Source organism: Mesoplodon mirus (assembly GCF_964341445.2).
Source record: "Mesoplodon mirus genome assembly, contig: SUPER_3_unloc_1, whole genome shotgun sequence".
Lineage (NCBI taxonomy): Eukaryota > Metazoa > Chordata > Mammalia > Artiodactyla > Ziphiidae > Mesoplodon > Mesoplodon mirus.
Window position 1 is genome coordinate 4958379 of NW_028295818.1, and position 17810 is coordinate 4976188.

At 39.7% G+C, this 17810-nt stretch overlaps 1 pseudogene across 1 annotated transcript in view; it reads right to left on the reverse strand.

Moving 5' to 3' along the window:
• LOC309801620 (piwi-like protein 3) overlaps nucleotides 1-15277 on the reverse strand; it is a 34870-nt pseudogene extending 19593 nt beyond the window's left edge. Inside the window, exons 1-3 of the transcript in view lie at nucleotides 14958-15277; nucleotides 3154-3350; nucleotides 1054-1165 (exon numbers count right to left, since the gene is read on the reverse strand). The product of the transcript in view is annotated as a piwi-like protein 3 (transcript). The remainder of the gene's footprint in view (nucleotides 1-1053; nucleotides 1166-3153; nucleotides 3351-14957) is intronic.
• Nucleotides 15278-17810: the final 2533 nt, after the last annotated feature.

Below are 17810 nucleotides of genomic sequence, written 5' to 3' on the forward strand. Positions count from 1 at the left end.
GTATAATACAAGCTTTCTTAAAAAAAAGCATCCATCTATAAGTTCTTTCCATTTGCCACAAATATCTGCCATTCCTTCAATTACCTTTCTCTCATCTGCTAAAGCTAGAAAACCAACCTCACCAACTGGCCTGAGTTTATTTGTGAGCACTCAAATTAAAAATAGAGGAGGGAGGGCTTCCCTGGTGGTGCAGTGGTTGAGAGTCTGCCTGCCGATGCAGGGGACATGGGTTCATGACCTGGTGTGGGAAGATCCCACATGCTGTGGAGCGGCTAGGCCCGTGAGCCATGGCTGCTGAGCCTGCGTGTCCAGAGCCTGTGCTCTGCAATGGGAGAGGCCACAACAGTGAGAGGCCCGCGTACCGCAAAAAAAAAAAAATTAAAAATTAAAAATTAAAAAAATAGAGGAGGGACTTCCCTGGTGGCACAGTGGTTAACAATCCGCCTGCCAATGCAGGGGACACGGGTTCGTTCGGTGGTCCGGGAAGACCCCACATGTCGCAGAGCAACTAAGCCACCACAATGAGAAGCCCGCGCACCACAATGAAGTGTAGTCCCTACTCGCCGAAACTAGAGAAAGCCCGCGCACAGCAACGGAGACCCAACACAGGCAAATATAAATAAATAAATAGAGGAATCCATGAATTATGAGATTTAGCACATAACAGACATCATCTCAGATTGTAACTGGTCATTTTTTCTCCTTTTTGAACCAAGTTCTGTAGGGCTGAAACTCCTACATAAAGTTCTCATTTCTGAAGTCTTACCATATTTTATTTCTACCTAACAATCCATCTACATGGTCAAAACATCCATAGCCACTTCTAAGCCTGACAGGGAGGGCCATCTTGGAGCCATTCTAATTATGTGACATTACCCTATACACAAAACACTGAATACATGGATAACAGATATAAGCCACGCTATAATACCCCAAAAGGAGAATATATACAAATACATATATATGTGTCTAACTAAGACTTGAGAAATATACTTAATTGTATAACATGAAAAATTTTAAGACAAATATGTTTGAAGAAATAAAATTTCATAACTCCCTGTAATAGTCTACAAAGGAGGTTTCACTGCCATCCGATCTTGTAAATGTAGAGCTGGGAGACTTCTCCCAAGTAATACCATCCACCCTATAGGTTCTGTTGTCATACCTGTGGAATAAATGTAATATGTGGTATTATTCCTGACGTTATTGCATGAAACCATGTAAGAAAGAAGTGGTTTAAAATCCTACAGGTAATTGCAGGATATATATAGCTTTGTTAAGATTAATTCACATAACATGCAATTCACCCATTTAAGTGTGCAGTCCAATGTTTTTTAGTATACTTACCGAGTAATGCAATCATAACGCGATTTTAGAATATTTTCATCACCCAAAGAAGAAACACCTGAACCATGAGCAGTCACTCCTTGTTTCCACCCAATTCCCCCAGTCCTTAAACCACCACTAGTTTACTTAGTGTCCCTATGCATTTGCCTACTCATCACATTTCATATAAATTGAGTCAAATAATATGTGATCTTCCCTGACTGGCTTCTTTCACTTAGCATAATATTTTCAGGGTTCATTCATGCTGTAGCATGTATTGCTACTTCATTCCAGTTTATTGACAAATAATATATCATTGTATAGATATACCACATTTGTGTTTATCCGTTTACCAGTTAATGAACATTTGGGTTGTTTATGCTCAAGCTATTATGAATAGTGATGTTGTGGACATTCATATACCAATTGTGGTGGATATGTTTTCATTTCTCTTGGGTATATAAGCTGGAGTGGAATTGCTGGGTCGTATGGTAATCCTATATTTAGCACATTGAGGAAATGCCAGACTGTTTCCCAAAGAGGCCATACATATACCAGCAGTGTATAATGGTTGGTTTCAATTTTTACACATCCTTGCCAACAGTTGTTAACATCTTCCTTTTTAAATTTTAGCAATCCTAGTAGATAGGAAGTGGCATTTCATTGTGGCTTTAATTTGCATTTCCCTCATGGCTAATGATGTTGAGCATCTTCTCATGTGATTATTGGCCATTTGTATATTTTATTTGGAGAAATGTCTATTCAGATCCTTTGCCCATTTTTTAAAGTTGAGTTTCTTTTATTGAGTTGTAAATATTCCTTATGTATGTAGATACAAATTATTTACTACATGTGATTTGCAAGTATTTCCCCCTGTTCTGCCAGTTGTCTTTTCACTTTCTTGACAGTATACCTTAAAGAACAAACATTTTATTTGGTTAAGTCCAATTTATTTGTTTCTTTGGGCATTACTTGTGCTTTTGGTGTCTTATCTAATAAGGTTTATGCCTAACTCAAAGTCAAAATTTACTCTTATGTTTTCTTCTAAGAATTTTATATTTTTACCTCTTTTAGTTAGGTCTATTTTGAGTTAATTTTTTAGTGAATTTGAGTTAATTTTGTGTATCCTGTGATGAAGGGGCAGGTGAATATCCAGCTATCCCAGCAATACTTGTTGTAAAGACTGTTCTTTCCCTGATTGAATTATCTCCATACCCTTGTTCAAGTCAACTGACTATAAAAGTGAGGGTTAATTCATGGATTCCCTATTCTGTTTCACTGAGTTTTAGGTCTATACTTACACCAGCGTCACACTGTCTCGGTTACTGTAGCTTCATAATAAGGTTTGAAATTAGAAAGTGCGAGTCTTCCAACTTTGCTCTTCTTAAAGATTGGATTTAAGGTTACTTAGCCAAAACATCCTCTTATCAATTTAAGATTTCTGGTGTAGAGGGAGATTAAAAATAAAAGCTTCCTTCGAATGGAAATTTTCTAGTAGATTGTAATTAAGCACCAATTTTTAAAAATAGCTAGACAGAGAAAGGAAAAGAGAAATTTGGAAGATGCGTACTCTCTTGAGTGCAAGTGAGCGTTCAGAGCCAACAACTGAGTTAACAGTAGGCCTCACAAGAGCCTCAGAGTTTACAACTGACACATGTTCCTCTCCCATGCTGTACAACCAGATGAGAAAAATTATCCAGTGATTCTTGCCATTTTCATGCTATTTCTACTTCTGAATGTCTACATTTAATCATTCAAAAACCCTAGGAACATCTCTAATGAAAAAAAGTCAAAGTGATTGGATAGGTTTCCAAAAAGCAGACATACTTTGTAAGAACAGATGACCCAACTAATTTTTTAAGAATTTCTCTTTTGCATCTTCTCCTCTGGCTTTTTCACGAGTGTGTGATATTAAATCATAAGCAGTTTCCATTCGGAGCAGTTTATGGCTCACATCAGCACAGAGGGTAAGACCAGTTTCATATGGAAGAATGGAAGTAATATAGCCAGGCCAGATTTCCGATCTGCAAATAAGTTAGATGTGGGTGTCAAGATCCCAGCTCTGGACGTAAATCCAGGTATTAGGGAACCTAAACTCACTGTCTAAAATTGAGGCTTTTAGAGTCAGTTTTAATCTCTTATTTTTAATAATCTCTGGTCTTTTGAAGGATCTTCAAACAGAGATTTTTACCAGATACACTAGTTATAAGTAATACATCATCTTTGTTAAACCATTTTTATTATCACCTATGGGCTTAAACTATTATCTGTACTCAAATGTGAGGATATATATGATACATACATATGTAAATTATATACACGTATACCAAGGAGTAATACATACACAGAGACACAAGTGTGATGACTGACAATATTTTCAGAGAAATTACCCAAGTAATCAACCAACATACCTGCTCAATTTGAAGACCCATAAAGGACTTTGGGGCATTAGTGTGAAGAGGGCTTCCTTTTGCGTTTTGTGTATGTGTGTTATTTGCTTTGACACTGTGGTTAGGCTAAAGTAGCACTATTCTGGGTTTTCATCTTTGGCAACTATTTTCTCACCAAGAAGCTTTTTTATTGGGTTGATGCCAAATGAGTATTTGCCTGATTCTTCCTGTCCTGATTCTTTAACTATTTTCCTAGTTTGGACAGCCACAATTTCGTTAGTATATGTTAATTTCACCCTTCAACGTGGACACACTTGAAGCGAAGTGAACTCCCACCACACTGATGGTAGACTCCATCTGAGCATGCTCAAAAGAGCACAGAAGTTTGTCCATGGGGAGGGTAGTATCAGACGCTGATTGACAGTATCTGTGTTGTAGAACAACTTAAGGGAAAACACATACGGTTCTTACCCTTTGCTGCTCCTGATAATAGGCAATGGCAGGCTCTGGATCACAATGTTTGAACCCAGCAGGAATAGTTTTGCACTCTATGTGGCATGACTAGGATAAGGGGTATATGTATCTTATCTAGCTTGTATCTTCTTTTCTATGCTACACAAATACAAGGCTGTCACTTTCTGAGACAATAAACTTTCTCTGGATGTGACAGATTCAAAGCAGATGCCAAATTAGAAACATTTCTGAATTAGGTGATTTGGGTGCCTTGACCAGGTTTAAGAAACAAAACTGTTTTTCTTCTTGGTTTCACATTTAAACAATATGTGTTAGTCTAAACTATATGACCAAAAAATAGAACTACTAAAATAACAGGCCCTGGGCTTCCCTGGTGGCTCAGTGGTTGAGAGTCTGCCTGCCGATGCAGGGGACACGGGTTCGTGTTCCGGTCCGGGAAGATCCCACATGCCACGGAGCAGCTGGGCCCGTGAGCCATGGCCGCTGCCCCTGCCGTCCGGAGCCTTTGCTCCGCAATGGGAGAGGCCACAACAGCTAGAGGCCTGTGTACCGCAAAAAACAAAACTAAATAAATAAATAAATAAAATTACAGGCCCTTATCATTATTATTTTGATATAATAAATAATAGAGGGATATTGTTTTACTACTAATTACCAGCATTTAGTAACGACAAGCTAAACATTAAGCCTTTAGGAAATTTGTGAACTCCTTCATTTCTTCCAATAAGTCTGTCAGATTGGTACCAGTATTTATCACCATTGATGAAGAAACTCAGTTTCAGAGGAAGACACTGAGGCACAGAGAGGTTGAAAGGAACTTGTCCATAATTGCCCTAGCTGCTATGCTAGTCTGCTTCATCAACCACTATCACCACTATCACATTTACTTAATTGGGCTCTAGATTCAGATAAACAACTTTTCCTGGTTGCAAGGAAATCATTTAACAAGCCCAGATTGCAATGCTTGAAATGCAAGTCTGAGCCCAAATCTTAGAACCCCAAACCATGTGATCACTAAAAATACTGAGTATCTATTCTGCGCTGTATAATAGGAGTTTGCTTTTAAAATAACAGGTCCTATTAGGAATAAGTGTACAAATGACATTCTAGGAGGGAATATATCCAACAGGTGTTTTCAATTCCTTTAGTGGCAATGAAAAAGTATGAAGGCATTTCCTGCAATATTAAATGAGCTGATTTGCTTTTGGTGGGTGAACACTGAACTTTGCTTACAAAACTTAACCTGAAAGCATTTTCTAAGTATACTGCTATTACTCTACTAAAAGTTAGCCTTGTTATCTCCTTTAACAAACAAGAATGGTAAGACACAGTCTCAGTTAGTATAGTATGGATAAATCATTTTTGGTGTTGGGTAAACTTGTACCTTAATGAGTGTCTTCAATTTTGGGAAGACATGAATTCAGAATTGCCATTCTCTATGCACATTATTGCCATCTAAACTAATTCCAGCAAGACATAGCTATAGTTAGGTAGATCCTTTCATAAAATGATGCAGTCACTCAGGAATACTTTATAACGTAAAATGACTGGACAGTCAGTAACCAATGAATTATCCTAATGCTGATTCATCTGAGAGGTCCTTTATTCCAATGACTGCTGTTGCTATCCTTCTCTTTTCCTTTTGGGATTAAGAACTATGCACAAAGTCTTACTTACTCTAAGGTTCACCTTGTACCTCTCCTGTCACACAACTCATCATTTTCCCCATCATATGCCACCAAATGCCAAAAAAAATCTGAGCACTCTGCGGTCATGGCACAGGTATTTCTAAAGAGATGAACACTTGTTCAAAAATCATTAATCTGAGAATAAATATATGGGGAAATGATTGGAATCAACTGAAACTATGAGAGGCCAGCAGGGCAGATATGTGTGTGTCTGTATGTGTCTTAAAGAATAATGTTCTCTATGAGAAAAAATGCTTTAGTGCCCCAAAACTTAATCCAATTAATATCCTGGAATATATTTCAAGACCACTTGTATATATGTGCATGTACATAATTTCAGCATTGTATATTGTTTGTGTTATGTTCTCCCTTCTATTCATGGGAATATGTTGCCTTTAAAGCTTAACTTTTCTTGTCGATTTTGTACATGGATGAAGGTTCACACAATAAGATAACTTCAAGGATTTCTTTCTCCAATACCATTGATATGAATTCCTATTACTTAATTTCTTTTTCATTGATTTGCAGATGACAGTCCAAGATAGTTCTGCCAATGGAAATCACAGGACTACCAAGTATGGCAAAGACTTTGGAACAATTAGAGTGTGTTTTCATGGTCTGCATCAGAATTCTACAGATGGCTTTTGGCTGAATTGGCAGTGAAATGAGAATGGAAAGTTAGTGTATCAGTTACTTTTCAGTTTGGTATTTTTTCTTTTCTAGTATTCTACTATGTATTAGAAATTACATAAAAATCAGGAGAAGAAAAATGGTTAAGAAAAATATAACCTGTCATGTTAACGACATTCAGCACTTACCTAGACTCACAGGTACCACGAGAGAACATGAGAGCTGGCTTGTGAGAGCTCACTTTGTTCTAATTCCCTCATTATATTCATGAAAAGCTTTGAGGCTCAAAGAAGGAAGTGACCCTGCCAGAAGCATACCATGAATCAGTGATGAAAGGGAGACTCCTTGGCTTCTGTAGAGCCATGTCTCTGTGCACAAGGTGTTAAAGAAGCATTAGTTAAGTGCCCCTTTACCTAACAACGTGGAGCTTAATCATTGGGTTTGGGCTTCTTGTCTCTTCTTTTCTTTTGCTTTCTCTTTTACATCCTTGGGGGCCTTAGGTTTTAGTTGCTCTCTTGAACTGGATTTAGAAGACATTTATTTTCACTAGCCCTTATTTTTTTGGGATTGTTGGCTGAATTTTTAAGAAGTTGGGGAAGGATACTGAACTGCCAAAAGTTAACAGATTATTGGCAAAGAAATAACAATAATTATAATGCCAATTTCTCTGGGTATTCCCTGTGTACTTTAGGGGTAGAAATAGTATTTGAAAAGTGATTTCAAAACGTGCAAATATTACCTGTGGGACATAACCTACTGGTTAAGACCACTAACTCTGAAATTAATTTGCCTGGATCTTTTTCCCCCAGCTTTACCACTTATTAGTGGTGGGACTTCAGGAGTGTTTCTTCTTTGTTTCACTTCCTTTTTAAAAAACAAGGGGTTAATAACCTCACCCATTCTACAAAGCTGTGGCATGGAGTTAATACATGTAGAGTGGTTAGGAATCTATGCCACTCTTAAGTCTTTTAAAATCAACCTTACTATTGTTGTTACTATTATTATTATTTCGTTAGCTGTCCTTGAAACAGTTTGCCAGCAGTACTCACTTGTTTTTCTTTTTGTTGTATATTCTCTAAGCATTCTACCAAACCCTAAGTGGCTGGTTTCAGATATTTTACACCTCTTTACCTGTTTGTCACAGCAAAAGTAAAAGGACTTTGGCTCACCTTGATCAAATGAACCAGAACTTTGGTTTTCTCCCATTCATACACACTGGTAAACAGATGTGAAAAAGCGACTCCATGGGGCTTTCAGTCTGGAGCCAAACATCCAGGCTCTGTGTAACTCAACACTATTATGAACACATGTGGGTCCCTTAGGTCCCAAAAGAATCTCAACTAAGCCCATCATTATTTCAGGAATATGAAGAATGCTTTTTGTGAAGTGGTTGAACATAACAGAAATACAAGAAAAGGCAGAGATGTTTCGTATCACAGCTTTTTGAGAAATGCTCAGAGCTCTAAGATGTAGCTGACAATTTCCGCATCAGGTAAAGCTTTCAAAGTTACCAAAAATTTCACCATAAATATGTTTTTTCATCAATGGCAATAATGTGGTGACTCTATTGCTCAATTCCACACAGCATCAGCATTAAATACATGAAAAGGGTAAGTTAAAATATCTGTATGATTGCTTCTGACATAACACTGAGAGCTCTTTTATTTAGGTACTCCATCAGTTATAATGTGGAACATTAAGACAAATTATTTCTAAACACTAACAAGCAATGTAGCAATAAGTGGCAGACAATCAAGGGGAATTTTGCCATAGCATGGTGTTTATTTTGGTACAAGCAAGAATGCAAATCCAAAGGATGTAATTTAGAGGAAACTCTTCCTGTCTATTCTCTAGGAACTAGAACAGGGAGAATGAGAAGATGATTGTGGGTAAGTCAAACCGTTTTCTCCTAATTACAGCTGAATAACTGGGAGCAAACTCCCATGGAAAGTTGTGATCTGCTTGAAGAGAACTAGGAGGGTGCCCTGGTTAGGGTCTTCCATATACAGTTATTCAAGCTCAGACTTGATCGTCTGTCAGGGATGTTACAGTAGGGAGAGTTTTGCTGTAGCTGTGAGACCAGCAAGATCACTTCCAACTCTAAAACCTACAATTTGAATCACCAACACCAGCCGTCATTAAGCACGACCTCAAATAACTCCAAATCTGTTCATCTACTCACATCTTCTTTACCCAGTCAACAGACCTCAAGTGATTACTACATGCCAGACACAGTTCTAAGACACAGAATAAGAGATAAGAAAAGTAACAACCTCTGTCACTGCGGGGCTTGAGTTCTTTGGGAAGAAGTTCATCTAAATACAAAGAGACACCAAAGATAATATTTGTTTTTATTATTATTCTGTGAAAGAAGTAAGGTAATCTGATAAATTGGGACTGAGTTAGGCTCGTAGGACAATCAAGGAAAAAATATCTTTAAGAGATGAGTGCCAAATAGAAAGGAATCATTTATGGACAATTTTTCTGTAAATATTATTTCCAAGACATGGGAACAGCAAATACAAAGGCCTTGAGGGAAGATGAAGCTTAACTACAATCAAGGAACAAAAGGAAGCTACAAGGTAAGGTCAGGAGATAACCACACAAATTTATACCAGCTGGTCCCTAACTTCAAGTCTACGTGTATATATTCTTGAGGTGAGTTAAGACATATATATCATCCAAAAAACAAAAACAAGTTGACTCCAAAATTACCCTGGAAATTCTGAGTGAGAGTCTTTACAAAGGCACAACCATATTAAAGATCACAGCCATCATTCTCCAAACTCCACTCTGGCCGTCACTTGCAGGCATTTAACAGGGGTGGTTTAATTTCCTCTCTAAAATATTGTGCAGGAAGAACAAACATCCTGGCATGTCTGCACCGTGCACCTAGTGTCTCACAATTGAAAAGTAGCTGGAGCTCACCCTGCTGATGGCTTTGCCGGTTTTTGTTTTGTTTTGTTTTGTTTTGTTTTTACCTTTTATTAAGAGTCCCATCTCTTTTAAGAACTGGGATATATTTTTTGAGGGAAATAAAGTATAGGAAAATTCAATGGACAGAGATCATACTGTACTTGACTTTTCTGTTCTTTGCTACATTTGTCGAGACAAACGTCTGTTCTTAGCCTTTTTTAATGGCTCTGTTAAATATAACGGACACACGGTACACTGCACATACTTAAAGAACACAATTTAAGTTCTGAACTATGCATATACCCATGGAACTGCCAACACAATCAAGAAAACGAACATATCCATCACTTGCAAGTGTTTTTATGCCTCATTCATAAAGCCCCTTTTCCCCCCTCACATTCCACCCCTCCACATCCCCAAATGGCCACTGATATGCTTTCTATCGTTATAGATGTGTTTGCATTTTTCTAGAAATTTATATAAAGGGATTCACACAGTGAGGACTCTTTTATCTGGCTTCTTTTACTCAATGTAATCATTTTGAGAGTAATTCATATTTTTGTGGCTATCAATAGTTTATCACTTTGTTTTGCTGAGTAGTGTTTCACTGTATGAGGATACCACAGTACGTTTATTCATTCGCCTGTTGATGCGTGCTTGAGGTTGTTACAATTCTGTCTATTAAAAATAAAGATGCTATGATGATCCATGTACAAGTCTTTGTATGAACATATACTTTCATTTTTCTTGCATAAATATCTAGGTGCAGAAAGGCTGGATCATACGGTAGGTGTATGTTCAACTTATAAAGAAACAGCCAAACTGTTGACTGAAGTGACTATGACACCTTCCTTCCCACTGGCAGTGTAAAAGACTTCCAGTTCCTACACTGCCTCACCAATAAGTGGTGTGGTTGGACTTTTCTAATTTTAGACATTCAATAGGAATGTAGTGGTATCTCCTGGGGCTTTCACTTTCATTTAGCTAATAATTGATTACAGTGAGCAACTTCCTGTGCTTATTTGCATCCGTACACCTCCTTGGCAGGATCTCTTTTAAAATATTTTTACCCATACTGTTAATTTTTAAAATTTTTTCTAATTACTGAGTTTTGAGAGTTCTATATGTGTTAGAGATACAAGTCTTTTCATGTATATAATTTGTAAATATTTTTTCCAACCTGTGGCTTTTATTAATAATGGCTTCCAAAGATGAAACCCAATTTATCACTTTTTTTCCTTTATGGATCTTGTTTCTGGTATCATCTGTAGGAAATCTTCACTTAACTCAAGGTCAAAAAGATTCTGTCCATGTTTTAGAGATTCATGTTTTCATCTACATTTAGTTAATTCTTTATATGGTGTGAAGTAGGGATCAGAGGTCATAATTTTGCATATGGCTATCTATGCACAATATCCGTGTACTACATGCTTCCAGCATCATTTGTCAAAAAGACTATCCTTTCTCCTCTAAATTGGCTTTGAACCTCTGTTGAAAATTCAATTGTCCTTATATGTGTGGATATGCTTCTGGGATCTACATTCTATTTGATTGACCTATTATATCTGACTCTTGGTTATAATATATTCTTCCACTGATTTCTTTTCACTTGCTCATGTAAATAGTCTCCCAGTAATATAGCCTTTCCATTTGACTGGACATATCTAGGTATACCTGAAATGCATTTGATAAATCGATGGAATTTGCACTCAAACTAGGGTTACTTTCCAAAAACACTTAAAATGTTGAGGTGTATAAACGATGTATTCTACAGCCTTCCTGCCTCAACCAAGTGTATGTTAACACATCCCCACAAGCTATTTTGCATGTGTATGGGGCTGTAGAGTCTGGGGAGTATGAGAGCGGTATGTGCTGTCTATCCCAAAAGATCATCATAGGAGGCAAAGGAAACATTAAGGAAATAGATAGGAATAGTCAAATGCCAAATGTCAAAATATTTCTCATGTGTTTTTAATGTTTAAATTGAGATAAATAAGCAAATTATAAAATACAAAACTTCAGAGAATATTTCAAAATGCTCTTTTTTGCCAGATGCAACAAGATACTAGGAATAAATAGAGGAATTTTCTGGAAACAGCTTGTCTTTCCTTTTTTTATCACCATCGAGTGATGGGGTTGTATTTTATTCAGTGTCTTGTACATGTGGGTGCGAATAAAAAGGAACTTCTCTCAAAAAGAGAAATGAGCAAAGAATATGTGTTGTCAACTTGTCTAAAGCATTTTTTCATGTTCTGACTCATTTTTCTTTGTATTGGCATTTCAAGGGATTTTGGTTTTTAATTTGACTATTCAAAAACCTTGATAACTTCAGTGAAACTCCATGAAGATAATATAAACAACTGTAATGGAAAATGAAAAGATGATAATAGCAACCAGCACTGTGATATTTCTTGTCAGTGTTCTTTACTAATTAAATAGTAACAAATCCCATATTAATTTGTCTTTTCGAACTTTGGCCTTTACTTTGGTGGAATAAGTTCCTTTTGCTTTATTATCTGTTTGCAATTAAAAACAATTAATGACCATACTTTGATATGATCATCTTAGAGTTGTATAGAGGGAGGATAGTTATGCAACTACTTATATATCTATGGGTTCAAAGAAGTTTAAAGGCTTGATATTTGAATCCTGTGGAATGCAGCCTCCTTTCCCAGAGGGAAATGAACATATACATGTACTTAATGTAGTTTAAAATAAAGCAACACCTGTTCGTAGAGGCACCTTCTATTTCAGGCATGTTTAGGCATAGGGAAGGGGAACAACAGCTATAAAATATAATTCTTGTCTATAAGGAGTTTACAGTTTAGGGGGGTTGAGGGCTCTCAGTGACTCAATGAGGATGAGCCTGATGCACGTGGCTACAAGGTCACTCTTGAATAAAGTCTGCTTTAGGAAAGACCAGCCTACTCTTATTCTGTTAACCTCTTTAATGTGGTGTCCAATAAACCTGAATATCAAGCTCAAATGCCACTTTAGAAATGTTTCCAGGGGTGCTAACAGCCAAGAAGTCAATATGATTCCTATACACTTGACACAACTCACCAGAGGTCTTGAATTCGGTGAGCATATTGACCTCTTTTAAGAAGGATCACCACTTAAACTTCAAATGCTAAACTTCTAAGAGAATGAAGTAAGTAATAAGTGATATTCAGGTTCAGAGGTGGAAGAGAAAAGAGGTCTCACCTTGAGTAGAACATTTTGTTGGATTCTCCAAAGTGGCAAACAATAAGGAGAACATTAACCAACTAAGACTCTGAATAAGTTGATAATTAAGATGAAAGCCTCAGATGGAGGTCATAATGTCCCCTAGATTTAAGGATACACTTAGGCTGAAAGGGAAACTATTGAAAAAGATATAGAAAATGCTAAATATTTCACAAAAAATTTATTAGAATAAAACAACTTAGCAAAGTTTGCAGAGTAAGAAATCAACATATACACATCACTTGCATTTCTGTACATTAACAATGAACAATCTGAAAAAGAAATTAGGAGAACAGTTCCATTTACAATACCATCAAAAAGAAGAAAATAATTAGGAATAAGCTTAACGAAAGACATGAAAGACTTGTACACTGAAATCTACAGCATTGGGCTTCCCTGGTGGCGCAGTGGTTGAGAGTCCACCTGCCGATGCAGGGGACACGGGTTTGTGCCCCGGTCCGGGAAGATCCCACATGCCACGGAGCGGCTGGGCCCGTGAGCCATGGCCGCTGAGCCTGCGCGTCCGGAGCCTGTGCTCCACAACAGGAGAGGCCACAACAGTGAGAGGCCCACGTACCGCAAAAAAAAAAAAAAAAAAAAAAAACAAACAAAAACTACAGCATTATTGAAAGAAATTAAGGAAGACATAAATAAATGGAAAGATACCCCATGTTCATGAACTATTGTTAAAATGTCCATATTATACAAAGCTATCTACAGATTTAATACAATGCCTATCAAAATCCCCTATTTTTGCAGAAATAGAAGAAACGACCCCAAAATTGATATGTAACCACAAAGGACCCTCAATAACCAAAGCAAACTTGAAGACCTCACACTTTCTTTTGAAATGAAGTTTTCTTGTTATTGTGGGTTAAAAATCCAAAGTCCTAAATGTCCATAAATTATCCTCCCAAATTTATATTTTGGTTCATTCTCAGTGACAGGGCTTTCGGTACCTGAGCGGCATTGAGGGTTCCTTCAATATCTGTAGCTTGGACTTCTGTCACTGACATGGTGTGGGTATCTCAGAGCCTTGGTTGTTTTATCAGTTTATCACGTCCCTCATGAACAATGCTCAGGAAGGCCCCACGCTTGCTTGGTTTCATGCTCTGCTACTGCTGTCTTGAAATTCTTAATAATTTTATCTTTGAACTTACGTTTTGTAAGGAACGTTTATGGGACGATAAAATGTACGCATGAGCAGAGGAGACACGTGCAATATGTGTGCCTGCCACCATTCCTGCTGCCCCTGCACATCTAGTTTTTACCCTGCTTATGGTGTGCTTTCCATGACATGCTGACTTGCTACCATTTGGAGTCTTACTGAGTTCCACCAGAGTTCTGTGCTACTGGTCACATCCAAGACTAAGTGAACATGTTAACAGCTTCGGGAAGCCATGCTTTCCATCTGAATATGAAATTACTTCTAACAGAGAAAGGAAGCAGTTCTTTTTTAAGAAACAAGAATGTCTAAGGAATCTTATCATATCCTTTCTTACTCGTGTTACCTCCCAATATTAGCCAAACACATCTGCTGAAAAAGATGACATATATGAAAAAGAGAAGAGAGAAAAATATGCTAACGGATTCCTAATTACCCAAATGCCCCATATCTGTTTCAGTAAGTATCATTATATATTATGGAAATTTTTCTCAGTGACAGAGAAAGACATCCTGGCTGAACATCCCTCTGCCCATGACACAGAGATGATGGTCTACAGCTACCTTGAAGGCGTTGGAGCCCACTTTACCCGTCACTAATATTAATGGAGGACAAAACTTCATATTCCGTTTGCTCTGTATTTGTTACAGCACTTCTTCCCTTCATTAAAATGGATGGCCCATAATTCAGTCTGTAGTGTGTGTATCATTGGAAATTGAACAAATTTTTGTTGGTTTTATTAATGCCATAGGTTTCTAGGGAGGGTCTACTCAATAACTAAGTCTAGTTTCACAGTTACAAATAAATTATGATGTAACTTTGCATAAATTAAGTTCATCATAAAGGAAGGATACTGAGAGCTGCTACTACCCCTTCACTGAGGGGCTCTTGTAAAGCGCTAAATAAAACAACAGAGGTGTATATGAGTGCATATATTTTCTATATTTGTACACACTTAAAAAGAACTCTTACAAAATGCATTATAAAAACCTTGATGCTGTGTGTCCCTAGTTCCCAGCTCTCTCATTAAAACTATTGAAATGAACAAAATGTTATCTATTAGGATAGCTATCAGAGTACTCCAAATACTACTTCTGCCCTGAGCAGGTAGTCAACGTTAGGAATCTGGTACCATCCAGTCACCTCCCACTTCCTTCCCCAAAGGAGAGGGAGGTGAAGGTCCCATCCCATGCCATGGTGTTCTCTGCCCCAACCGCATGCTGCTCCCTGCTGCTGGAGAGGCCAACAAAAGAAGTGCTGGGTGAAGACCACCAGCCCAAATCACCAGGCTCACTGATGGCTGGGAAGGAGCTGCAGCGTGAAAAGTCTTCACGCATCCCATCAAAAAGCTCCTCTTCCCTGGTATCTACCAGCAGTAGGCCCTGCAAGGGGGATTCCCCTGCCGCTTTTTCTGCCGCTGCCAGGGCTGAGGTCACTCCCATCAGGGATCGAGGCACTGACATGGGATCAAGGTGAGCTGTCCCCTCCTAAGCTTCTGCGCTTAGCTGCTGCCAAAAACCCAGGCACCTTGGAGAAGAACACTGACTGTCAGTGGAACAAGATCCTGAATCATATTAAGGACGGTCAAGGAAGACTGCAGTGCCCCTCAGCCTGCCCCTTCTCTCTCCCCACCTGCCTCACACACTGCAGACTCCCTGCCCACGGCCACTCACACTTTGCAGGTCCCTGCTGCTACCACCGCCTTGGCCGACCTATATTCCACGTCCCTCATCCTGTCTGCCCCTCCACCTTCCCCAACACCTAATATTGATCAGGAAACAAGATACACAGTCCCTAAGCTGCCAGTCCTGCTGATTCTCTTCCTCCTTCAGCTTCTGATCCCATTTTGGGAATTCCACTAAAGAAGAATGAAGGACCTTTTCATTCAGTCACAGCCACACACCTCTTATTTCTGAACTCCCCACACCTCCTAGCATCCAGGCTTTCTCCTTCCAGCCACCATTCCACGAAAAGGAACCCCCAACACCTGTTTGTGTAGATTCTAGCCCCCCTTTATACTTACTTACCCCTCTTCCAGTCCCTACCATCAATCCCCCTATTTTAACCGGGCGGCCAATAAGTTCTATGGGAATCCCTTCCACCAGCATGGCCACGGCATCGGGAAGTTTCACCTTCCAGTCTACTGCACACTCTGATTTATACATGGACACGACAGCCTCTTCCCAAGCTGTAATTTTTAGGTCTCTCCCAGGTTTCAGGGTGGAGCAGAGGCACCCTGCAGGGGTAAGAGTGTCCATCACCGCACATCTGCCGATGGTGCCCTAGGCCACCCCAATTTTAACCATCCTTTTGGCCCCCAAACCAAACCACAGCCCATATTTGGGACCACTCATGGGCAGCAGAGGGCCTCTCCCCCTGGTGTTCCTGTTTTCCCAGCCCCCCCATTTACGGCTTCAGCAGAAAAAGCTCTGACAAAGAACCTATGGACAACATACCTCCTTCCCAGGTTGTCATTTTTCATTCGACTCCTGTTTTCTCAGTCCCACATTTATGCCTTCAGCCAACAGAAGCTTTGACACTGAACCTAGGGACACCACACCTCCTTCCAGGCTGTTATTTTCCAGTCGGCTCCTGATTTCCCCAGCCCCCCATTTACCGCTTCAGCAGGCAGAAGTTCTGACAGTGAACCTATGGAAAACACACCTCCTTCCCAGGCTGTCTTCTTACATTGGGCCCGTGTTTTCCACAGCCCCCAATTTAGGGCTACAGCAGGCAGAAGCTCTGACACTGAACCTATGGACAACACACTGCCTTCCCAGGCTGTCATTATCATTGGGCTCCTGTTTTCCCCAGCCCCCCATTTCCAACTTCAGGAGGCAGAAACTCTGACACTGAACTTAGGCACACCACACCGCCTTGCCAGGCTGTCATTTTCGACTCGGCTCCTGCTTCCCCCAGCCCTCTATTTATGGCTTCAGCAGGCAGAAGTTCTGACGCTGAACCTAGAGACACTACACATCCTTCTCAGGCTGTCATTTTCCATTCGGCTCCGGTTTTCCCAGTCCCCCATTTAAGGCTTAAGCAGGCAGAAGCTTTGACACTGAACCTATAGATAACACACCTCCTTCCCAGGCTGTCATTTTCCATTCGGCTCTTGTTTTCCCAATGCCCCATTTACAGCTGCAAAAGGCAGAAGCTCTGACACTGAAACTGTGAACACCACACCTCCTTCACAGGCTGTCATTTTCTCTTTGGCCCCTGTTTTCCCCTGGCCCCCATTTAGGCTTCAGCAGGCAGAAGGTCTGACATTAAACCTATGGAAAACACACCTCCTTAGGAGGCTGTCATTTTCCATTGGGGTCCTGTTTTCCCCAGCCACCCATTTCCAGCTTCAGGAGGCAGAAGCTCTGACACTGAAATTATGGACACCACACCCCCTTCTCAGGATGTCATTTTCTATTTGGCTCCTATTATCCCCAGCCCTTTATTTACAGCTTCAGCAGGCAGAAGCTCTGACACTGAATCTATGGACAACACACCTCCTTCACAGGCTATCATTTTCCACTAGGCTCCTGTTTTCACCAGCCCTGCCTTTACGGATTCAGCAGGCAGAAGCTCTGACACTGAAACTATGGACAACAAACCTCCTTCCCAGGCTGTCATTTTCCATTCGGCTCCTGTTTTCCCAGCCCCCCATTTACGGCTTCAGCAGGAAAAGTTCTGACAAAGAACCTATGGACAACATACCGCCTACCCAGGTTGTCATTTTTCATTCAACTCCTGTTTTCCCCAGTCCCCCGTTTATGGCTCCGAGGGCAGTAGCTGTGACACTGAACTTATGGACACCACACCTACTTCCAGGCTGTCATTTTCCAGTCGTCTCCTGTTTTCCACAGCCCCCCATTTACGGCTTCAGCAAGCAAAAGCTCTGACACTGAACCTATGGACAGCACACTTCCTTCTCAGGCTGGCTTCTTACATTGTTCTCCTGTTTCCGCCAGGCCCCCATTTCCGGCTTCAGCAGGCAGAAGCTGT